This window comes from Protopterus annectens, chromosome 7.part0 (genome assembly GCF_019279795.1).
Source record: "Protopterus annectens isolate FY-2018-M chromosome 7.part0, PAN1.0, whole genome shotgun sequence".
Taxonomy (NCBI): domain Eukaryota; kingdom Metazoa; phylum Chordata; order Ceratodontiformes; family Protopteridae; genus Protopterus; species Protopterus annectens.
In genome coordinates, this window is record NC_056739.1 from 1,789,477,831 (window position 1) to 1,789,503,934 (window position 26,104).

The 26,104-nt window shown below is 39.9% G+C and overlaps 1 protein-coding gene across 1 annotated transcript in view; it reads left to right on the forward strand.

Annotated features, from left to right (window-relative positions):
- Positions 1-26,104, forward strand: part of ALX4 (ALX homeobox 4) — a 509,794-nt gene that overhangs the window by 460,231 nt on the left and 23,459 nt on the right. The window lies entirely within an intron of this gene.

A 26,104-nucleotide genomic window follows, 5' to 3' on the forward strand; every position in this document is an offset into this window, starting at 1 on the left:
CCTTAAACTAATACTTTGTTGAAGCACCTTTTGATTTAATTACAGCATTCAATCTTCTTGGGTACACACCTGCCATCAATTAAGAGACTCCGATTAACTCCAAATAAAGTTCAGCTGTCCTAGAAGGATTTTCCTGACATTTACTCAGTTGCCTGCTACAGCAAAAGTCATGGTTCGCAGAGAGCTTACAAAGCATCAAAAGGATCTCATTGTTGAAAGGTATCAGTCAGGAGAAGGGTACAAAAACATTTCCACAGCATTGGATATACCATGGAACACAGTGAAGACCCGTCATCAAAAAGTGGAGAAAATATGGGACAACAGTGACATTGCAAAGAACTGGACATCCCTCCAAAATTGATGAAAGGACAAGTCGAAAACTGGTTAGGGAGGCTGCTGACAGACCTACAGCAATACTGAAGGAGCTGCAAGAATTTCTGGCAAGTACTGGTTGTGTACTACATCTGACAACAATCTCCCATATTCTCCATATGTTTGGACTATGAGGTAGGGTTGCAAGATGGAAGCTTTTTCTTATACAGAAAAACATCCAGGCCCAGCTAAAATTTGCAAAACAATACATTGTCTCCCAAAAGCATGTGGGAAAATGTGTTATGGTCTGAGGAGACCAAGGTTGAACTTTTTGGCCACAATGCCAAAAGGTACTTTTGGCACAAAAACAGCACTTTGCATCACCAAAAGAACACCATCCCCATGGTGAAGCATGGTGGTGGCAGTATCATGCTTTGGGGTTGCTTTTCTTCAGCTGGAACTGGGCTTTAGTCAAGGTGGAGGGAATTATGAACAGTTCCAAATACTAGTCATTTTTGACCCAAAACCTTCAGGCATCTGCTAGAAAGATGAAGATGAAGAGGAATTTCACCTTTCAACATGACAATAACCCCAATCATACATCCAAATCAACCAAAGACTGGCTTCACCAGAAGAAAATTAAAGTTTTGGAATGGCCCAGCCAGAGCCCAGACCTAAATCCAACAGAAAATCTGTGGTGTGACCCGAAGAGGGCTGTGCACAAGAGATGAAGAAATCTGAAAGATTTGGAGCGCTTTTGCAAGGAAGAGTGGGCAAATATTGCCAAGTCAAGATGTACCATGCTGATGAACTCTTACCCAAGAAGACTGAATGCTGTAATTAAATCAAAAGCTGCTTCAACAAAGTATTAGTTTAAGGGTGTGCACACACAACAAAGTATTAGTTTTAAGGGTGTGCACACACAACAAAGTATTAGTTTTAAGGGTGTGCACACTTAAGCAACCAACATATTGTACGTTCTTTATTTTTTATATTTTTCCCCTAACAGATTTGTTTGTCAATTGAATTGTACAGGTTACAGGTCACATTAAAGGTGGGAAAAGTTTTGAAATGATTTATTGTGGTCTCTTCTTTTATATAACAAAAAAATGGCATTTTAAAAAGGGTGTGCACACTTTTTACATGCACTGTAATATGCTGTTTGCTGTGCATTGCATATGTTGATGGATATGCCCTAGAACCCTGGGTGATGACCACCATCTGCTGTCCCCAGGTTATGCAGAAAAATGCCTATAATACAGCAAATACATAAACAAAATGTACAGCGGAACAGGTATTGATCCTAATGAAGATGCACTTCTGACACATATCACAAGGGCAGTTCCAATGCAATGTAGACATCTGCAGCAAGATTTTGTTGTGCCATGCTGCACAACATGGCACTGTATAAACATATGCAGTGACAGGCAAACATCTTGGCAGAGCCTTCCATACTTGTTTTATCATCAGTAGAAGGAAAGGGTGGAGAGTCGGGGGGGGGGGGGGGACATGTAGTAGCAGTACCACAACTGAGGCATAGGGGGCGCAGTATATGGCAACACTGGAAAAGAAGCAGCTTCTGGTTCATCACTGTGGCCAATGGCACAGACAACACAGTACAAAGTCAGAACAAAATGATGCATGTTTTATCTCACCGGCTATACAGGGCTGTGTATGGACTGCCCTGACCGTGCGTCAGACATTACCATACCCAGTAAGGTTAGAGTCATATTGGCTCATTCAACAGCTTTAAATTGAAAGATGTGTAGTTAAAAAAAGTGTTGAAAACCACTTACAGTGACTCTTTTTTGTGGTGAGGATGCTGCCTTGCTCCCCCAAGTAGGAGATCCATCCAGGTTATATATACCAACTCTTAAGGATGCACAACACTGGGGAAAATGTGAATCCGTAAAGATTGCCAAAAGTTATGCCATGACAAAATGGCATTTGATATAAAGATATATGGTAAATTAACATGAACCCCAGAGGTTATTGTGTGGGTACATCACATTCTTCATCACTTGTATAGGTGGGGGGGTGCAATAACAGAGAACAACATCACTGTGACATGAGGTAGGGTCACCTGAGGTGAACGCAGTAGTAAAGTACTCTATCAGGTTCTGACAGTCAGGGATCACATCCTTCAGTGATGTCATCAAGCTGCCATGACATGACAAGTGGCAGTGTCCACTGCATTGGCTTGTGGTATCAGGGCTGGATGCAGTCTGGGGCAGGTAGGGGAATTCTGATATAAGATGTACATATACCAATGCACAGTTATTAGGCAGTAGCGAATTACATCAAGCCAGAAGCGTCTGATTTGTTCCTTCCATGGAGCAAGACACGTTGAAATTAATAATGTCAATAATTCAGACATGGTGATGCGGCGTTAAACATTCTTCTCATTGCAGAAAGTTAAACAGTACCTGCAGAGATAAAAGTTTAAATGCAGAATTAGAAGAAGTCAATTTCTACCTTATGAGCATAAAAGAACGTGTTGTGTGTGCCCATTATTCCGTTTTTGTTCAGGAATTCTCGACAAAGCCTAAACACAGGGTAACAAAGGCTCAAAATCTGGGACAATATTTAAATATTACCCCGAAAAAACATATTTCCATCAACAAAGAGGATTATGATTGGGTCGCTGATCATAACCTGCTTATTATGATTTTGAGACATGGATGCCAGGAAATTCACCTCAACAGAAAAGCTTGAGAGGTGAATCTTGGCATCCATGTCGAGAACACATAATTAAAGGCTATGATCAGAGACCCAATCAAATGTCTTTGAAGTGCATGGCGCTTTAGCTGCTCCATGTTCTATTAGTTACAGAAAAAAAAATATGTGTGTTTTGCCAGCTTTCAAAGCCATAAATCTCTTAGCGAGCACTGTCAGAAAGACAGTGTAAATAATTACTGTAATGTTTGTACTTACCTTGCCATGCATCTCAGCCGTCCAGGTTTCCACAAAAAGGCCAGATTTTTGTCTCATACATTTGATCTGTTCCTCATAAAATCTTTGGTTTATGAACAAATCTCGGAGGACTGAAGTCACTAAAAACTTAAATAGATTTGAGTTTCAGACTTCATATTCTTCAGTAAGTGTAGTTAAACACACAACCTGTTAGTCTAGCTACTTTCTAATTTTATAATAGGAAGTCAGTGACACATTATCAGTATGTACAACAGACAGAAATAAATCTGTTTTTTTATTCTAACTCTATCCTTGCTGGACAGTACTGGAAGATTTGACTTCAAGCAAGGGTGCTTAACATTTGTTAAGATCAGGTCTTGCACTATAGTACAGCCTAACTGATTTGTCTTGTTACGAATATCAGTGAGTAACCACTTTGCACTACATGAATTTTCTGAACAATAAGTGTGCAACTGTAATGTCTGGCATTAATGAATAGCTGTAATGCTCAGTAATTTACCAGAAAATCAAAAACTGTACAAGAGACAGATGAAAAATATGAGGGAAGAAACAGAGACAGTGGAAAGATATGTCTTGTGTCCATTCTGAGTGGCTTAACACAACAGTTTTACTAGTGCCTGTGTCCAGCTGACACAGCAAGGCCTCTATTTCATCATACTATTTGGGAGAAAGAGTATATCACGGAGATATCTTACTAAAAGGATACAAGGCCGAAACACATGTCCTACATGGACCAACTCAAAGCCCTGTCGCTATTCTCAGACTGCTAAGAGATGACTTGTGTCTGGCATACAAAGCATCCTCCAATCTAATACTGAAAGACTTACTGCACATGAGCAAGTCAAGTGGCATCAGACATACCCAGTCCAGAGATCTAAACCTCTTCTGTAACATCCATAGAACAGTTTGGAGGGACAGATATATTTCGCAAAGGATACAGCTGCTCTGGAACAGACTCCCTATCAACATAAAACAAAGTTCATCCCTGTCCATATTCAAGCAGAACTTGGATATGTGGATGGCAAACAGAAGATTTGCCTGAGAGCTGCCCCCTGTACTACTAAGTGACAAAGGCAGCTCCTAAATGCTTTATCCCATGCATGGGTCCCCTCAAATTATGTATGGTATGATCCCACTTATTAAGGGCAATATATAATTATCAACCATGGGATGGGTAACACCAATTTATAACCAAATGGGATAGGCTATTTCAAGCACAGAAAGTGTAATTGGCTAGGCTTAAAATGGCCCACAAGGACAGCTAGCCTAGTACTTACCTTACCTTGTAAGATTCACAAGTTATTTGTTATTTTAGAAAAACATTGGCTAAAATAGTCTGTGATTTCTTTGATAGTTACTGCTCAGTGGCTCATATTTCACAATCTTGCTACCAAGGAAAGTGATGGCCACTTTTAAAGGGGTAAAAATCTTAGAAATATATCTACGTATGATGAAAATAGTTGATAGTACTATGTGTTAATAAAAGACTGATTAATGCCTGAGTTCTCAAGCAACAATTACAAGAAAAACATATTTTGCAAGACCCCTTAATGATTATGGACATCAGCTGGGTTTAAAGACCCTGTGTTTCTAGAGAGTAGCCAAACAGTCCGCTTATGCTGTGCTGACGAAACATGCATGTCCACAGCTAGTGGTCTTTGGCCTTCTTGACCTAAAATTGTCCATAAAGACTTAAAAAGAAAAAAGTCACGGACATTCCAGAAGCCGCATAGCTGAATCACTTGATGTCCTTAAGGAGTCATTTGCATATATCCCATGAATCTCTGTTCCAGGAGGTTTAAGGTATCACACAGTGAAAACTCTAACTTGGCTTGTTTTTTTTTTTAATGGTTTTTACTAATTGGTTTGTCTGTGTGGTGTTTTTACTTTTTGGTTTTCCTCAAGCAACAGGTATATATTCCTGCAAAAGCTGTAAAGTCTGCATGACAAACAAATGAAATACATTTTCAGTTTTCAGCATTATAAACTTACCAGGCTAACTAAGTCCCTTTATTCTTAGTACAAGTTTGAAATTTATATGACTTTGTGTTTGTGTAGCAAGTTTTACAATGGAACAACAAGACGTGTTAACATGGCAAATTGTGAAAACATCAGTAACAAAAAAGATTTTTCCTAATTACCATCAAGGCAACAGTGTCAGTTTTAGGTCAGCAGTTATAGTGGGGGTAAAATAAAGAATGTAAATGGACATACATAAATGTTAAAAAAAATTATAGAAGTATAGCATTATCTGAATCACCTTAAATGTTATAAATTGTTGGTATTACTTATTAATTATAAGCATAAGCCTTGTGGTGCACGCGATAAGTACATAGCACTATAGTGTAGACAGTTAAATAGGTAGTGGTTCTAATCCCAACAATGGCAAGTAAGTCTGTCTGTGTGTGTCTGTGTGTGTGTGTTTATGGATATCCCCTTGTGGCTGTCTGTATTTGCTGCCTATGTGTGTGCAATGACAATACATTTGAATAAGCCTTGTGGTACATACGATAAGTACATAGCACTATAGTGTAGACAGTTAGGTAGGTAGTGGTTCTAATCCCAACAATGGCAAGTCAGTCTCTGTTTGTGTTTATGGATATCCCCTTGTGGCTGTCTGTATTTGCTCCCTATTTGTGTGCAATGACAATACATGTGGCTTTACTGGAAAGGCTCATCCAGACTCTGCCACCGTTTGCTGTGAGAGAAAGGTTAGTTAGCTTTTTATTTCTTGTATTTTGTATTACTTTATTGCCTTTTTCTATTTTGTATACTGTGATTTGTTTTCTTTACACTGTGTTTTACTTGTATTCTGCTTTTAACTGCATATTAAAACTTAAAAAGAGACCACAGCTCTGAATCTTATGAGTCAGACAGAAATTTTTCCCACCCTCCCACATTGTTACTGTTGTGTTCTTAAACACCACTGTCTTTGTAGTTGCCTGCCTCTTATGTTAATTTGACCACATATCTCATTTCCTCTCTGCTTTTACTAGCTGGTGTGAGTAAGCACAAAAATATCATTTAGTGAAATCACTCCCCTTCAACTATTTAAATTTGTTAGCCATCCTACTGTATTCCATAGTACCATAATATAAAAGTGCCCACCCCTTTCAATCTATCTTGCTCTTTTAAAAATAGTGGCTCTCCATTAAAACTTAACTTTTTAGACAGGTAAAACTTGAGTTACCCACTTTCATATCTAACTGCTTAGAGCACACTGCAATGTTTAGGATAAACCATTTTTTTCATCTTACCTTTAAGCATCTATTGCAAGACCACCAGGTATTGGAGAGCCTACATTCTGCCTCTCAGTAGTCATCTTGGGATTAGTGCTTCTGTTTTCTCCTAATGAGAGAAGGAGTACAGTGACATTTCCTGGAGACTGCTGATCACCAGAAAGCCTAATAACTGCTTTATTGGTGACAGCTTGGAATCTGTGTTATATTCTGATCCTGGTGAGAGTAGGAGCAGAGTGCATCGATTCCTGACTCTTTCTGGTTGGAGAGTGTGTGCCTGTGCTTAACATACCTGATTGGACTGGTTACTATTTGGAGAATCTACCAGAAAAAGGCTACAAGCCTGCAGACCCTTGCATCATCTGGGACAAGACTGTGGATCACCAAGCAGGCCATGGCCTGCTTCTCTTCATCAAGTGTTTGGCAGTGATCTGCACAGACTCAGACACCTTGAGTGACATTTTTCCTGTAAAAGCACAACTGAAATTTTTCCAATATCTAGTTGCACACAGGACATCTAGTTTGCAGTGACAAGCACTATCCACATAGTTGCAAACCGGATACTCCTGACAGTGATTGATATTCTCCCTCCAACTGTCTAATCAATAAAAAAGGGTCTGTTGCCATGGATATGAACTTTCCTACTGTCGCCATTACTGGCTTGGTGGAAATGGGCATCCTGAGGCAATGCAGAAATTGCCTCATGTTTACTGACAACCAGTTAATTCTCAAACAAACTGATACAGTATGTGAGAGATGTATTTACATGACGTCACTGGAGGCAAAGCTCTCACATAAAAGTACTCCTAATGTCAATAAGGTTGCCAGTAGTACACATGCTGCACCTATCATGCAAAATTCAAAGCAGACATATCGACCTACATATACTGAGGCACTTACATGTAACCTTCTTAAACCTCAGAGACCTCCTAGACAAAGTACACATAAGAAATACCCTCAGCAGCCCCAAACACACTCTTTCAGAACAACACCCACATCAACACATAGAACTACATCTGATGGAGCCTCTACCTCTGAGCCCATAAGGCAAGTCGCCACACAATCTGAAATTCTAGTCATTGGAGACTCCATTGTGAGACACACTGATGTCCCTCTCACCAGGCTGAGTAAGGAGAAATTTACAGTCAGTTGCTTATTAGGGGCTAGGATCCACCACATTACCGATGCACTCAGGTCACTGGATCACAATTACCAATATGACCCAGTCATAGTCCATGTGGAAATAAATGACTTTAGATGTACCTCCCTAGACTATATGAAGAGAGACATCATAGAGGTCTCGGAATATGTGTCTCAGCCTGGTATGAGCCTAGCACTGAGCAACATTTTACCTTCTTCAAAGATGATGCCACAATACAAACAAAAGATGATTGACTTTAATAATTGACTTAGTTTCTGGTGCCATTCTAAGGGGGTGCAATATCTGTCAGCATGGAAGGAGATGGTCAACAGACCACGCTGCTTTGCCAAAGATGGTCTCCACCTCTCCCTGCTAGGCTTTCGAATATTAGCTAAAACATTGTCTTTCCCTATAGTGACTTTTTTTAGCCACTGCCAAACTGAAAATACTTCTGACAGAGCAAATCAAAACCAAGAAAATCTAAATGTATTACTGCTCAATGCTAGGAGCCCAAACAAAAATCTCCACTCAATGGAAGCTCTCTTTACCCTAGAGAATGCTGATGTTTGTGCAGTCTCTGAGACGTGGTTTAAAGCAGCAGAGAGCACACCAACAGTGCAGGGTTATAATGCCTTCTACACATTTAGACCAGCTACTTCACAGGCAGGGACTAAAGGTGGAGGTGTCTCTGTTTACATCAAAAATAAATATACTTCAAGGCTGGTCAAACAGGACAATGCATTTGAGCTGCTCTATGTCCAAATCACCATAGGTAAAATCCAATACTACTTCCTTGCAAGCTATAGGTCCCCCTGTATGACCAAGGAAACGCATACCAGAAACACTAACCATCCAACCCAATACCATATTCATAGGTGAATTTAATTACCCCACTATTAACTGGGAATCTTATACAACATCAAACGTACATGCACAGAGGTTCCTGGATTTTGTAAACACAAACTCCCTGGACCAGATGGTCAATACACCAACCAAGGGCGCAACCATACTGAATCTGTTCCTCAATAATATGGGAGAGTGCTGTACACCCCTTACTGTAATGCCTTCCGTGGTAAGGTCAGACCACAAAATGGTCTCCTTTGAAGTAAAAATAAAACCTGGACTCCCAGCTAAGCCAGGAATATTCAGAAACTATTCTAAGGCTAACCTCCTGCTATTAAGTGAGAACCTGGCAAAATTTCAAGACCCCATAAACCCTGAGAACACTTCTGCCTATGCAGAACTGTTAACAGAAACCCTGTGCAAGCATGTTAGTAGCTGCATAGAGTCAGTTGTACCCACAAGGAACAAGTACAGAACTAACTCAAAAACAAGCCACCCTGGTGGAATCACAAAATCAATTGGATGTATAACAGGAGGAAGAAAATCATGGCAAAAATTAGAAGGTGCAGCACCCAGCAGGATAAAAGCACTCTCATCAAAGTAAACAAACTCCTTAGACAAAGTCTACCAAAGCCAAATTTGGGGTATGTTTGGCCTCCGAGGCCAAGGACAACCACAACGTATTCTTTAGCTATGTCCGCAACCTCAAAGGTAATACACAATTGTGTGCAGAGCTTATTTTAAATGGAGCCACTTATATTGAGCCAGAAGATATAGCAAACCTCCTGGCTGATAATTTCAGCTCCAACTTTACTCCTCTCTCCCCCTCAACCATCCCCCAGGAAATATCATCAAATATAACTCCCCCTACTATCACTAGAGAACAGGTCCTTAATGCTCTCTATAAGACCAAGAACACTGCATCAATGGACCCAGATAGTATCACAAGATGCCTTCTAAATAGCATGAAACATGGCCTATCAGGGCCTCTGGAATTACTATTTAACTGTAGCCTCCAAACAGGCTTTGAACCTCATGAATGGAGAAAGGCAACAGTCATCCCTCTACACAAAGGTGGGCCATCTACAGACCCTGTGAACTATAGACCCATAAGTCTTACTAGTCTTATATGCAAAGCCATGGAAACAATTATCATGGAGATGATCAACAGAGATATAGTAACCCTCCAGACACTGGATCCAACCCAGTTTGGTTTTGTCAAGGGCAGATCATACCTACTCAACATGGTGGACTTATATGAGAAGGTCACCAAAGCAATGGATGAGGGCAAAATCATTCACACTGCCTACCTTGACCTGGCCATGGCATTTGACACAATACCCCACTTGGGCATTGTAACAAACTCAAGAGGTTAGGTACAAACCTGTATGCCACCCAGTGGATAGCCAACTGGCTCACGGACAGGACCCAGGAAGTTAGAACTGGGGAGTCCACCTCTACAAAGAGGCCAGTCACAAGTGGAGTTCCTCAGGGATTAGTTCTTGGACCACTCCTTTTTGGCATTTACTTCTCAGAAGTCAATGCCAATGTCAGTGGTCTCTGGCTAACTAAATTTGTAGATGATTGCTAATTAGGAGCTCTCATTGAATCTCACACTGACACAAATGTTCTCCAGGAGGGCCTGACACAGACAAACAACTGGTGTCAGAGTCATGGACTAAAACTAAATGCCAAGAAATGCATAACAGTATCTTTTGGGAAGTCATCCATCCCTGGTAACTATCATATTGACAACACACCCCTTAGAGTTGACCCAGTAATCAGGGACTTAGGGCCACACATAGATAGTAATCTAGCCTTTGATTATCATGTGTCTACAGTGGTGAGGAAATCATTCTATGTTGCGCAACTTATAAACAAAGGTATGGCATCTAAGTCCAAGGAAGTCATTGTTCCACTGCATTCGGCATTCATCAGACCTATCATTGAGTATAATTCCCTTCTGGTATGTATCTAACCAGGCACATCCAACAACTGGAATGTCCACAGAGGTTCCTCACTAAAAGAATACAGGATGTAAGTAATATGTCCTATGCAGACCACCTCAAGGCCCTATCCCTGTATTCTGTCTCCTACAGGCTTTTGAGGGAAGATCTACGCCTGGCATACAGGACATTGTCAGACCCCACTCTGATGGACCTCCTACATATCCACAAAACACACAGTACCAGAATTACCCATTCTAAAGACTTAAACCTTGCCTGTGATATAAACAGAACCTGCTGGAGAGATACGTATGTATCCCAGAGACTACCCCGTCTATGGAACAGGCTCCCCATCCATGTGAAGCAGAGTTCCTCCCTAATCCAATTCAAGTACAACTTGGACAACTGGATGGGAAACCAGAAATTCATCCCTGGTTTGGCACCTATGTCTCTAATGTTAACAGGTAACCTGTAAATGATTCATCTTCCAGACCCATGCTTATACTTATCAAGGGTATCAGAACTTGTCAGATATTTGGGATACATGGCTAGGCTTAAAAAGCCCCTTGTGGTCGTTAGCCTAGTAAACACCTATGAACCTATGAACCTATAATAATTTCAATACAGTCTATTACATTGTTGAGATTTGGTGTTTTGCCATAACAGAAGAAAATCGAAGGCTCCAAGCCACTGACAGTTTTAATAAGCTCCGATAAAGGTCAGGTAAAATCACAAAACAAGTAACAAGCAAGCAATCATAGAATACAAATTTTTTCAGACTGCATAATTTATATGCATAATAATTAATAATATAAAATTTGGAGCTTTTTGTTTTCTTTTGTTTGCTCAGTTTTACATTAAGCTCTTTTTTGGCTGCTTTATCTGCTTTTTGACTCTGTTTTGATATAATGACAGTTGCACATACTGCACAAATGGAATTTAACTTTCAGTGAAGTATGTGTCTGTACAGTTAGATTCAGTGAATTGCCATGAACCCCCATTCAGTATTTAAAAAAAAAATAGCAAAGGCTGCAAACTTCATTTTAAAGGGCATACAGCACATAGCAAACTGGCTTTGTCTATAGAGGTTTTGAAAGTTACTCAGCAAAGGTGTTTTACAGCATTTAGCTGCATGCAACAAAGGATAATCTTTGCTCTCTAAATATAAAATCTATGATCTGTTATATAGTTAGAAGTTGATGACTATCTCAGGAGTGTCTTGTAACTTCAGCACAACTAGTTACAGATTATTTGCATATTACTCATGCTAACTAGTAAGACAAGTGGTAGGACATGTTGGGTTTATTTATATTCACATTCAACAGGATTCTTTATACCCTAATCTAGTCTAAGGATGTTTATGTACAATCCTTAGACATCTTCATTCAACATTCTTTCGACTGCCAGAATGTCAGTCATAAGAACCAAAAGGCTCTTTAGTGAACATGGCCATGCATGCATGCATACCTTTGCACTCAGCTGACTGAATTCATAGGCTTTGAATATAGACAAGTGCAGGTCTGTGCCAGTTGGCAACAGTCAGTCTGATTATGTGTTAAAAGGGATATCAGGGTCGGCCATGTGTAATTTGGGTGTAGAATCTGTCAGGATAAATTCTTGAAGTGAATCAGTGTTGTAAGGCCGAGCCAGGGCTGCAGCTTATGTTAGTGGGTACTGGGGGGCTGCAGCCCCACAATTAAAACAATGGCATTAAATTTAGAAAGTCAGCTATTATTTTTGAATTAAATTTCACAAGAAATGTTTGCCTCATACTTCGGTCTTGTGTCTTGTAAAATGTGTGGTTTTCTGGAAAATATGTGAGGACTGCATTCACTAAATAATGACAGACACTTCGGTTTCAGACTTAGTACCCTCACAATAAGCATTCTAACGCAAAGCCCGTTAATGCTGTCTTAGTATATAAAGGCAATATCTGCCCCTGATTTTACTCCTTTGCCCCATATTACGTTTTAGCTTTTTTCTTGATTCTTAAACTATGAAGTTGAGAAGTGTTTGATTACACTTGGTTGCATATTGTATTCTGACTAGAAAGCTGAGAAGATAAATTCATGTGTGGCAGTTATCCATGCATTTATTCATTCATCTGCTCACAATAAAAGATCTGAGGTCATACAAGTAGCTGTAGCTGATGTTCATACGAGTGTGTGCGTGTGTGTGTGTGTGTGTGTGTGTGTGTGTGTGTGTGTGTGTGTGTGCCCATGTTCACATGCTAATGTGTGCAAGTGTGTAGCTGGCTTTGAAATAAATTACTGTGGCCTATTTTTATGATTTTTTATGTTATTATATAATACTATCTAAGGTGTAGATAATCCATACATTGGCTTTAATTGCTGGGTACAGCCAGGGTCTGCCTGTGAATGAAAGTAAGTGACAGTGTTGCCATCCTACCTCTCAACCTCTTACCACTAGAAATGTGGACAAAGCCAAAAATAATTGGGGGACAAAGGCCCAAAAATAGGGACAGATTTTAAATATTGCTCTTATAAACTTAGACAGTTGCTATAAGAATAGGTTTTATTTATTTTATTTTATTTATTTACTGACATTTTTAACTGGGTTTGTCCAACTGGGCTTGTGGCCCATTTTCAGTGGAGACCCAAGGAGAAAAGCTGCAGTAATACATTTTAAAACAAGTACAATTTTAAACAATATTGATATAATAGCAGTTATAGCAAAACGATTCACATATGCTGGGTTACATGCATAAAGTTAAAGTTGCATTAAAAAGAAGCCAAGTAACAATTTTACATTGATATAGTTCAATAGGTCAACAATAAACATTTTTTGTTTGTATAAAATTATGCAAATGCATAGTAGACACATTGGAGAGAGAGGTGTAATGAGGTACTAAGTATGGACCTTTTGAGGGTACATAAAAGGAAGGAAGACTAGGTAGGGTCATGGCAAGGGCAGGTCCTGGAATTGAGAAAATAAGCTTTTAGTTCATTTTTAGAGTTTTAAAGTTTTGCATTAGCATGCATTTTTTGAACGATCTGCAGTATGAAAAGTCAAATATCAGTCATTATTTAGTGGCTTTAATCCTCAATTATTTTCCAGAAAACCACAAATTTTATGAGGAACAGAAGAAAAATATGTGTCAAAAACCTGGACATTCTGTGAAAGTCTGGACAGTTTAGAGGTATGGTTGCCATTTGTTCAAGTTAAGCAGCCATTATTCTGGCTTTACAGAAGTAGAGTACATTTTTGTGAAGCCAACTGGAATACTTTAGTGTATTTATTTTAATATAATCAGTTATCTGAGGTATGCACAATCAATAAAATGGCTGTAATTCGTGAGTATGATGATTGTCTGTGATGAAAATGACAATATGTACCTGTTTGATGGAAGGTTTGCGGTGTATTGCAGAGCAGCAGTTTGGTCATAATGTTTTTCACCTTCCATCACAGTTAGACATCACCACTGAACTCAATAAATTGCTATCTTTGATTGTCTAGGCAGGATGTGTGTGACAGCAACTGATCAATGACAGAATATGACAAGGAGTGGTATTACCATCTGACAGTGCTTAGTGCTCTGGCTGAGGTTTTGGCAGTCATTCCTTCTGAGTGGAATTTGCAAATACTTTGTCTCTGTATGGGTTTTATCAATGTGCTTTGACTCCTTCTCCCAGACCTTCAGCTGTATATCATATGTGTCTGGCCATAGGTCCATAGGCATTTACTAGACTAATGACCACAAGGACCTTTTTAAGCCTAGCCATGCATCCCAAATCTCTGACAAGTTGTAGTACCCTTGATAAGTGTAATCAAGGGCTTGGGAGCTGAAACATTTACAAACAGGGTCCTGGGAAAGGAACCATTTACAGGCTGCCTGTGTCCATTAGACACATAGGTGCCAAACCAGGGATGACTTTCCTGTTCCCCATCCAATTGCCCAAGTTACACTTGAATTGGGTTAGGGAGGAACTCTGCTTCACATGGATGGGGAGCCTGATCCATAGAAGGGGTAGTCTCTGGAATACATACCTATATCTACAGCCGGTCCTATTTATATCACAGGCAAGATTTTAGTCTTTAGAACAGGTAAATCTGGTGCAGTTTGTTTCATGGATATGCAGGAGGTTCATCAGAGTAGGGTCTGACAGTGCCTTGTATGCCAGGCATCGATCTCCCCTCAACAGCCTGTAGAAGACAGAATATAGGAATAGGGCCTTAATGTGGCCTGCATAGGACATGTTGCTTACACCCTGTATTCTTTTAGTGAGGAACCTCTGTGGACATTCCAGTTGCTGGATATGCCTGGTTAGGTGCATATTAAAGGAGGGATTGTACTCAATGATAGGTTTGATGAATGTTTAATACAGTGGAGCAATGGCTTCCCTGGACCTAAATGCCATACCTTTGTTTATAACTTGCACAATATAGAATGATTTCCTCAATATTTTAGACACATAATGTTCAAAGACTATATTCTATGTGTGTCCCCAAGTCCCTGACAACTGAATCATCTCTTAGGGGTGTGTTGTCAATATGATAGTTACCATGGGTGGATAACTTCCTGAAGGATACTATTATGAATTTATTGGCATTAATTTTAGTCCATGTCTCACACCAGTTGTTTGTCTGTGTCAGCCCTTCTTAGAGAACATCTGTGTCAGTGAGTGACTCAATTACAGCTCCTAACCTGCAATTATCAGCAAATTTAGTCAGCCAGAGGCCACTGAAATTGGTCTTGACTTCAGAGAAGTAAATGCCAAAAGGGAGCAGTCCCAGGATCGATCCTTGATGGACTCCACTTGTGACCAACCTCTTTATAGAGATGGACTCTCCAATTTTAACTTCCAGAGTCCTATTTGTGAGCCAGCTGGCTATCCAGCAGGTAACATAATGGTTTGTATGTAACCTCTTAAGTTTATCAACAATGCCTTCGCCAGGTCAAGGTAAGCAGTGTGAACCATTTTGCCCTCATCCATTGCTTTGGTGGTCTTCTTAAAGAAGTCCATCAGGTTGAGTACACATGATCTGCCCTTGATGAAAACAAATTGGGTTGGGTCCAGTGTCTGGAGGTTTCCTATGTCGATACTGATCATTTCTATGATAATTATTTATTTGGCTTTACATATGTAACTAGTGAGACTTATGGGTCTGTAGTCTCTGGGATCTGTAGATGACCCACCTTTGTGCAGAGGGATGACTGCTGCTGTTCTCCATTCATGAAGCACAAAGCCTGTTTGGAGGATACAGATAAATAGCAATTCTAGCAGGCCTGATAGGTCATGTTTTATGCAATTTAGAAGGCATCCTGGGATATTGTCTGTGACCAGTGATTCAGTGTTCTTGGCCTTAGAGAGAGCATTAAGGACCTGTTCCCTAGTGATAGCAGAGGGAGTTATATTTATTGGTATTTCCTAAGGGAAGAAGTTGGAGATGAATTTTCTTCTGGCTTTTTTAATTTCTCCAAGTCTTTTGGGTTTGTACTCCATTCCTACGTCAAAGTATAATTAAAGTTCATGAAATTAGCATTGTTTCAATCTTTTATGTTAGACAGAAGTGTTCTTCGCAGCACCCACAATGTGCCCAGTAATGACTCCTTCTGTGCAAATCGTACAGCATTACATGTATCAGTAACATATCTAAGTATGACTAAATTCTTTTTTATAAGACACGTTGCTCCTACTACTATTAAAACTGTCTGGGTATCCTCCTTCCACACTGCCCTCATTTTTTGCATGCAACAAATCCTGGTATTTTATGATGCGTCTATTTTACCCGATCGAACATTTAGGTTAGCAAATACCTAAATGTCGAACTGGTAATATCGAAAAATGAAAACAATGAACAGCCGATTTAACGTAGGGAATGAATTCCCTTGGTTGCAAAAAAAAAACATTTTAAGCCAAAATGAAGTGGGGGGGGTCGCCTCCCACACCCCTGATGTGGGGGGGATGTGCCCCACACACACACCCTAACTAAATATACCAACTCCAAGATTGCTCTACAGTGGGGAAAGGGGCAAAATCCTATTAACAGCCAAGGGAATTCTTTCCCTGTGTTAAATCGTCCGTTTGCAGTTTTTTGCTTTCGCTATTACCAGATCAATGTTTAGTTATTCGCTAACCTAAACGTTCGATCAGGTAATAGGAACCCTTTTATGACTTTGTCTCTCTGTGTACATAAGACACTGTAGTCACTGGGTGTAGCAGTTTCAGTGATCAATGCTACTTTTGTCTTCTTTTCATGGACCACTATATCTGGTTTTCTCGCATCTATTTTTTGAATTGCTGGTAGTGGGTGATCTCATATGATATAAACTTCATCATTTTCTATAATGTTTTGTGGCTCATGTTTCCAGTGTTTTTCAGCTACTTCAGTATTATGTTTGCACAATCCCCAGTGCAACAGTCTTGCCACATTGTTATGCCTTTCAGTATATAGTCCTTCTGTCATCAGTATATCACAACCAGCAACAAGGTTTGCAACTGTTTCCAGCTCTGTTTTACAAAATGTACATTTATCTCTTTCTCCCACATGTTCAATGGACTTTGTAAACAAACGTGTATGTAGTCCACTATCTTGGGCTGCCAATTTTAACCTTTTATCTTTTGGTTTAAATTCACCTCTCGTTAGCCATTCCTGCACTTGATCCTGATCAAAATGAGGCCACATTTCTTGCCTTCCCATCTGGTCCTTCACCTTACATTCTTTCTTTTGTGTTTCAGCACATTCAGTTCAGTTGCGGCCTGGTTTTTATCTACTTCTGGCTTGATTACCATTCTTGGTTGATGCTGAAATGCTTCTGTAAAATAAGCAGGGAGATCATCTTAGACATTCTCCTCATGCTTTAAAACGTTCACTATGTTTGGGTCTTGTGAGGTCAGCAAATATGTATGCAGTCCTACGATTCCGGAGCTATACATATAATCACTTTCAAGGAGACCCATACCTCCTTCAAAACAGGGAATATATAGTCTTGATATGTACATATAATCAGTTTCAAGGAGACCCATACCTCCTTCAAAACAGGGAATATACAGTCTTGATATGTACATATAATCAGTTTCAAGGAGACCCATACCTCCTTCAAAACAGGGAATATATAGTCTTGATATGTACATATAATCAGTTTCAAGGAGACCCATACCTCCTTCAAAACAGGGAATATACAGACTTGATATGTACATATAATCAGTTTCAAGGAGACCCATACCTCCTTCAAAACAGGGAATATATAGTCTTGATATGTACATATAATCAGTTTCAAGGAAACCCATACCTCCTTCAAAACAGGGAATATACAGTCTTGATATGTACATATAATCAGTTTCAAGGAGACCCATACCTCTTTCAAAACAGGGAATATACAGTCTTGATATGTACATATAATCAGTTTCAAGGAGACCCATACCTCCTTCAAAACAGGGAATATATAGTCTTGATATGTAATTATTTTTATAAATCATATGATGAGCTTGAAGCATCCTTCTTGTTTTCCTGTCTAACCTATCCAACACCTTTTGGGGCCAGTCAATCTCGCCAAAACTAAGTTAGGACAGGAAGAGCAAATTAGTTTATAGCTTGGACTTTGTTCCTAGATGTCAGTTCTGTTTTCAGTATTAATTTAAGTCTTCCAAAATGTTCCTTCTTCTTCTTCTTCTTTTGACTTTTTCTGGTTAGGGGTTGCCACAGCGGATCACCTGTCCACTTATGATTGGCAGTGGAGTTTTACGGTGTCATTACCAGCCCGGTGCCCAACTTTCCACAGAAGGCACACGCACGCACACACTCACACCTAGGGCCAATGTAGAGTGTCCAGTCCACCTACAACATGTCTTTTGAGATGTGGGAGCTAACCGGAGCACCTGGAGGAAACCCACGCGACCACAGGGAGGACATGCAGACTCCACACAGAAGGCACCCCAGCCAAGGATTGAACCGGCGAACCTCTTGCTGTGAGGCAGCAATGCTAACCACTGCACCACCATGGCCGCCCTTCCAAAATATTCCTTACTAAGTTTTATTCGCATTTGCTCATATTTTATTGTTGATCCATCATCAATTCCCAAATACTTATACACTCCCTCCTGCTCAAGTTCTTTTATATCCCATTCCTGTCCCAGACTGATATTTTCCTGGTGCTGCAGTTTTCCTGCTTTAAAGGTTGCTTTTGTACATTTATAAAGACCAAATGACATTCTTATATCATCTGAAAACGTTTTTATCTACTTCTGGTTTGATTTCCAGTATGTGGAGTTCTGCTTTCAGTTCCTCATCTGATGAACTAGACAGTTTTAAATCATCTGCAAAAAGAAGATGAGAAATCTTTACACTTTGTTGTTTTCTGGGAGCCAAATTGCAGCCATGACCTAATCTGTTAAGTAGATGAGTCTATATCACTTCAGCGAAAACCCTGTTATGCGAATACCCATACATTGTCCCCTAAACCTCGAACCATGAAAATCCCCAACACACTAAACCACGAAAAATAAAATATCGAACTGCCATAGTCAGCCAACCCCACCACCTGCTACTTAGTACCTACCCAAACAAAATAAATAAACCATATACATACACTAACCAAACCCACAGACATACACCCAAACAAAACAAATAATCCAAATACATACATTTAACAAAATCCTACTTCCAACACTACACTAAACCCTACATACACAACTATCTATGCACTATCCTTAACCCCTCCCTAACCCTAAGGTCCGTAACTAATGCACACTTCCCCTACAGACATACACCCAAACAAAATAAATAACACACATACATACACTTAAAAAAAACCTAAATCTAACACTACACTGAATCTTACATACATTACCTATCTATGCACTTACCTTAACCCAAATCCTAACTCTAAAGTCCTATTTATCGCACACTTACCTTACGGAGCTATACCGCAGACGGGCCAACCAAAACAAATCAACATTTTGGAATTCGCGGTTTTGAACGTTTGAGGTTTACGTACTTCGCGCAATGCAGTTCGACGTAGTCGTTTTCACGTAAAGGGGTTTTTGCTGAAGTGATATAGACCCAAGCAGACAGCTTAATGGCTTAAGGGCAAGACAAAAGAGCAGTGGTGACATAGAGTCACCCTAGAATATTCTCCTTTGAAATGTTATTCCTGGAATAATAATTTGTCCTTTATCATGACTTAACTGCAAAGTGGTCTGCCACTGTTTCATGGTCAATGTAATGGAGTCGATCAGTGTAGGATGTATCTTATACATTTTTAAGGACTCTTTTATCCATGAATGTGGGATACTGTCACATGCTTTTTTGTAGTCTATCCATGAATACTTAGATTTTTCCCCTTTTTACACTTCTCCAGTATAACTTTATTTAACAACAAATGATCCTTTGTTCCATATGACTTTCTGTGATTGCCCTTTTGTTCTATTGCCATAATTGAGTTTTCTTCTAAATGAGTATAAACTCTGTCGGCATCAATTCCAGTGTTGTTGTTATGTCTTTCGGCTTTTCCTGGTTAGGGGTCGGCACAGCGGAACTCTGGTCCGCTAATGATTGGTAGTTGATTTTTATGTGCCGAGTTACCAGCCCTGACGCACAACTTTCAACGAAGGTACGCCCATTCATGCATGTCTCCACACAGAAGACGCTCTAGCTGAGAATCGAACCAGACAGCGTCTTACTGTGAGGCGGCAACGCAACCACAGCACCACAGTGTATAGTTTATAAATAGTCAAAAGGCAGTTTATAGTTTTTAGGGCAGCTTGCAGGTTCGCTCTTAAGTAGGAGTATTGTTTTTCCTGTTGTTAACCAGGCTGGTGTCTGTTTGGGTGCACATATAAATAGTTCTTACTCCTAGCTAAATCTTCATGTAAAGATGTTAATGCTTTTAGCCAGAAGTTAGGTATTGCATCTGTGCCTGGGGTTTCCTTAACTTTGTTTCAGTCTCTCTGGCCGTTACTTCATCCCATTTCATATCCTGTATATTTGAACTTCTTATTCTTTCTTTTACTTCTTCTGTCCATTTACCATCTTTGTTATGTTCCACAGGATCGTCATAGATAATTCTCCAAAACAAATCTATTTTTTCTGTTTTTGTTGGTCTTTCAGTTCCTTTTCCCTTGTTTTCCAATTCTCTATAAAACTTTTTGGGTCATCAATAAGTTGCCTATTTTGTACTTTTATGTTATATTTATCTGCATATCTTCTAAAATTTTCTGCCTGTCCTGATATTTTTAGTTTATTTGCCATAGTGCATGATAGATCCTGATCTGTTCTGATACTGCACATTGCTTTTATCAAGTCTATCTTTTGGGTCTATATTACTTACTCGAACTGTCAGAATGTTGAGTACCTTTCCATCGACACCTAAGTGTCTAATGTCCTCTTCAGTGAATGGCCACATCATCGATTTCTTTCCAAGGGATAGAAATCAGTAGCCCAAATCCGCACGACACAATCTAACAAACACTATGAAGTGGGGGGATTTGCCCCCTACATGCCCCAGTGTGGAAGGCTGTGCCCCCCATACCCCCCTAACTAAATATACTAACTCCGAGATCACGCTACAGTGGGGAATAGGGCAGATTTCAAACAACGGCCAACAGATTTCTTTCCCTTGGAAAGAAATCAATGATGTGCCCGTTCGCTGAAGAGGATGTTCGACACTTGGGTGTCAATGGAAGGGTACTCGACATTCTGACAGTTCGAGTAAGTAATATAGACCCTATCTTTCTGAGTATTTTTGTTGATCTGTTCCCTCTTCCATGCTCTTCTAACAGTGACACATTGTCTTAATTGCTTTATAGTTTTCTGTATTAGATACTTACATGATGGCATTTGATTTCTCCCCTTCCTTTCCCTTACTACCCTGTGTTTTTCTGGTAAGACTTTTATCTGTTATTAATTTAGCTGCACAGTAATATATCCTATCTACAGTACTTCTGTTGTATCACATGAATCTCTATGGATGGTCCTAACTACTGTGTCCATTTGTTTTATCAAACTTCGAACTTTTTGGGTTCTATTGACTTTCTGTAGTCTATTTCTTTCACTGATCTTAACATGTCTGTCCATCTCTATTAAACCAAGCAACTCGTCTCTTAGATCCTTTTCTTCTAAACTGAGGGCACATTCTTTGTTCTCCGTTTCCTGTGGGCATTCTATAGAAAGTGATGGTGGCTCTATTTACGATGAGCTCTGCACACAACTGTGTATTGCCTTTGAGGTTGTGGACAGAGCTAAGGCATGTCTTAAGGATGTCCTTGGCCTGGGAGGCCTCCTTATCCCTTTACTTTCCTCTCAGTCTAACAGCGGAGTCGACACAGAAGGTAGCTACCATTTTTGAGGGGTAGGAAGATACACAGTATTCGCAGACAGGATTTATATATCTTTGCAAGCATTTGTCTTCTAAGTTTATTGGGAAACTACTCTTTTGTTAGCTTTGAACATTAAACTTTAGGCACAATTTTTTTTTCTTGAAAGTAAAATAAGACTGAATTTCTTTCCTTCATTGTAATTTTTTGTCCATGCCAACATGAGATTCGAATGTTGTAAAAAAGTTCTTCTAAGATGTATATTAAATCATCTTACACTCTATGACTTCTGGCTACTTTGTGCTAAGAAGATTAATTCAGTTATTTTCTCCAAGTTAGGGTGTGATAAAAGAATGGAAGGTAAGCTAAAAACTTTGGCAAAGGCTGGAAAAAAAAAGAAGGAAGCACTCTGTCTGGATGCTGTATGGCCAGGATTAGGGGAAACCAGGGGACAGGCACTGCATTGGTGTAGGCAGACTAGTGTGCAACATGGTGCCCATGCAGTCCTTTGTTTAGGGCTGCATTTCACCTGAGGCTGACCTTGTTGATTGAGTCAGACATTTGTGGTGGATATAATGAGTGAGTACATACTGAGGCATTCTGTGGATGAAACTGAATGACCCCATCAGTTGTTTGATCACAGGTAATGGTCACTAATTGTTAGCCCCACCCATTCAATTGCTTCCTGTAGCCCCTCCTTGTTTTGAAGTCACCATCCACCACTGTGCTGGGCAGTCTGTAGGTAAAGCTGGTGTGAACTGGGTGAATAGGAAATCCTACAGTAAAACCATTTCACAAATATAAAAATGTAGATAATATATACCCCCTTAAAAATTTATTCTGGAAATACATTCCACATTTTGTGTATTGTAATGCTACCATATGTCAGTATATTAATTACATTCTAAAATAAATGATAACCATATCGACCAACTGGTGCTATGGTGCAATGATTATGTTACTGACCTATGAATGAACTAATGTTCCTGCAGATCTTAGGTTTGACTCTCAAAGTCTTCACTTCATGTTCTGCAGGTGTAAGTAAATCATTTAGCTAAGGTGCTAGCCCACTGGCACAGGGGTGATATGCATCTCTCTGTATTACTACAGTGGATCTGGATATGATTAGCAGTTCATAATCCACAGGTCTGAATTCTAAGAGGAGGATCGAGTGGCATACCCCAGGGTTTGGTCTAGGGGCCTCTGTTATTTGGGATATACTTTTCTGAGGTACAGGCCAAAACCAGTGGGCTATGGCTGACCAAGTGTGCAGATGACTGCAAGTTGGGAGCTGTCATCAATTCCCTTAGTGACATGGACATCCTCCAAGAGGGTATCACCCAAACAAATGACTAGTGGTAGAGACATGGCTTCAAGCTGAATACAAAAAAATGCATCATAATCCCCTTTGGAGAGTGAGATGTTCCCACAAATTGTCACATTAATAACAGAATTCTAAGCGCACAGTCAGTCGTGAGGGATTTGGGCACCCAGAATGATAGCAGCCTGACTTTTGACCACCATGTTTCTTCCACTGTACAGAAAGCTTTCTACATGGCCCACCTCATAAGTAAGGGCATCTCATCCAGAGACAAGGAGGTCATAACATCCCTGTATTCATCCCTTTTAAGGCCCATTATTGACTGTAATGCCCCATTTGGCATGTACCTCGTAAAGCACATGCAGCAGCTGGACAGACCACAGAGGTTCCTCACCAGGAGAAGCCAGGGCCTCAAAAATCTACCCTATACAGATAGGCTAAAAGCCCTATCCCTCTACTCAGTCTCCTACAGACTCCTCAGAGGTGTTCCCTGTCTGGCATACAAGGCGATCTCAGACCCACCTTGATGGGACTGCTGCATATACGCAAATCAAGCTCCACTCAAGTAACCCGCACATGCGGCCTCAACCTGGTCTGTGACATCAATAGGACTTGCTGGCAGGACAGACTTGTGTCCCAGAGACTCCCCCATCTATGGAATAGACTCCCTTTCCACGTCAAGCAGAGTACCTCTTTACCCCTTTTTAAGAGCAATCTGGATAACTGGATGGAAAATAGAAAATACCATCTCTGGGATTCCACCCGTGTCCCTGCTGGGCAAGGGCATTGGGTGCTGATTTGTCTATGCGTGGGCTAGGCTTATAAGAGCCTCACAGCCAACAGCCTAGCAACTTCTTATGATCCTATGATCCTATGATATCACAACAGTAAGTGTGCATGCCTCTGTTGGGGAAACTTGAGTGGTTATTTATAATATAACTGTATGAGCTTATTTCACCTGCATCATTTGTGTTTCTGTGAATCTGTGTTCTAGAAAATGATGGACCTGCTGACGCTGCATTGACATGGTGTGTGTGCGTGCGTGTGTGTTTTCTAGGAATGCTGGACCTGCTGAAGCTGCTCTGTCATGGAATAAGGGAAGTATTTATAAGGCCATGTAAAGGAATCACATCCTCCATACTATAGTTTGAACCCTTCATGAAAACAATTGGGGGCTATAAGTGGAGGTGATTGCCAAGTAGGAGGTGATTGCCAAGTAGGCAACCAGGACTAGCACAGAAGGGAATAAAAAAGTGGCAGTAGAGATGAAAATTAATTTCATCTCCAGACAAGTATAGCCCCAATTCACTGGCAAGTGATATTAAAATATTTAGGGTCTAATCTAGTTAAAAAGACTAATATACAGTATATAGCAAACTTACAATAGCTGCTCATTAACATTTTGTGGAACTACTTCAATTGTCTTTTTTTTTTTTTCATTTATTTATTGACTAGATAAGCCCATTGGATACAACTGTCCCTTCTCAGGGGTGACCTGGGAGCACTGTCTTGTTAAGTGACTTTCTCACAGTCACATAGTTGACAAATGCAGGTGGAAAGAATCAAACCCCAGACCCTGTATCCTGGGCTAAAGGAAAACAGTGCATTCCAATCATCTGTGCTACCAAAGAGGTTAAATTATAAAACTAACAGCTAACTGTAATCTAAGCTTTACTGATTATGTAACATAATAGCACAAGCAAACTGAACATCAGTCTCTTTTGTATGCTAAAAATACATTGTACAAAAACACAGCCACACTGCACAGCATAAAATATACAGCTTGTGTTACTCCATTATGAGAAAAAAAGCAGTGACATATAAAAAAATGAGACAGACAAATTGATAGTTTGACTTACAGCAGTAGTCAGGTTAAACCCTGAAAGAAAATGATGCAGGCTTTGAGCCAAAATAAAATCATTCATCTTAGTAAACTTGCTTCTACATATGGGGCTATAAAATTCAGGTCACTGCCAAGGTTATTCAGTCAAAATTGCTCATGTCAAGCTGCTTCCCTTGCAGCTACATGGTTCCAACTCTCCTATTAATGATTTCATTAGAGCTCTTTGAGTTTTAACTTAAACTACTAAAAGCTGATGCGCTGATTTGAGGCGTGTCCTAGTAAAGATGACAGATGTTTTTTGAAATGGGGAGGCAGTATTCTGTCTAACATTGCCCCTAGCTATCCCTGTTTAGCATAGTCCATTGTGGTCAAGAAGTCACACTGCAAAATGTCCCTTATATAGTGGGATACTATGAAATATTCCCAAGCCAAAATCAGCAGAAAATAAGATTTGATGGTGCAGATCATCTCTTTTTTTTTTTTGTAAAGATAACTCATATGTTGTGTTTCTAATAATAAAAGTAGGCAGCATTTAAACCATGGGATAAGACAAAACAGCTTGCAGCATTTCATCTGGTGATAAAGTTATAAAGTTTACTACATCTTTATGCCTCCTACACAAATGAAAGCTCACACACACGCGCACACACACACACACGCGCGCACACACACACACACACACACACACACACACACACACACACTCACACTCACACTCACACTCACACTCACACGCACACGCACACACACGCACAACTGCACAAGTTTGCCACGTACAAACCTGATTGTCTCTTAGAATCTCTACATTACAATGCACACCAGCAAACACCCCTGCCTGAATACAGCTGGACACAACCTTCTTTAGTGTACTTGGCACCACAAACATTAATTTAAAGTACAATAGGTCAGTCAATTTGAAACTGAGAAATGTCTTGAAAAATATGTGACACATAAAAAGTAACAAACCATCTATATAATTAAATTTGTCCTTGCTATCCCTCACCATAACTACAACATGCATGAGCAGACAAGAGAAAATGCTCTGTATCTTGCTTTGTTTCTACCCTCATTTCTGCCCCTACCCATTTGCAAGCAGTCGGACTCATAGCCCACGTCAGTACTTTCAGTTGCAGTATTGTGTGATATGTTGAGTAGAGCACTATAAAATATGTAGTTATATGCTCAGCCAGACATCATTCTGGGATTTGTAACAGGGTACTTTCCACTGTATCATATTGCAGGCATTTTA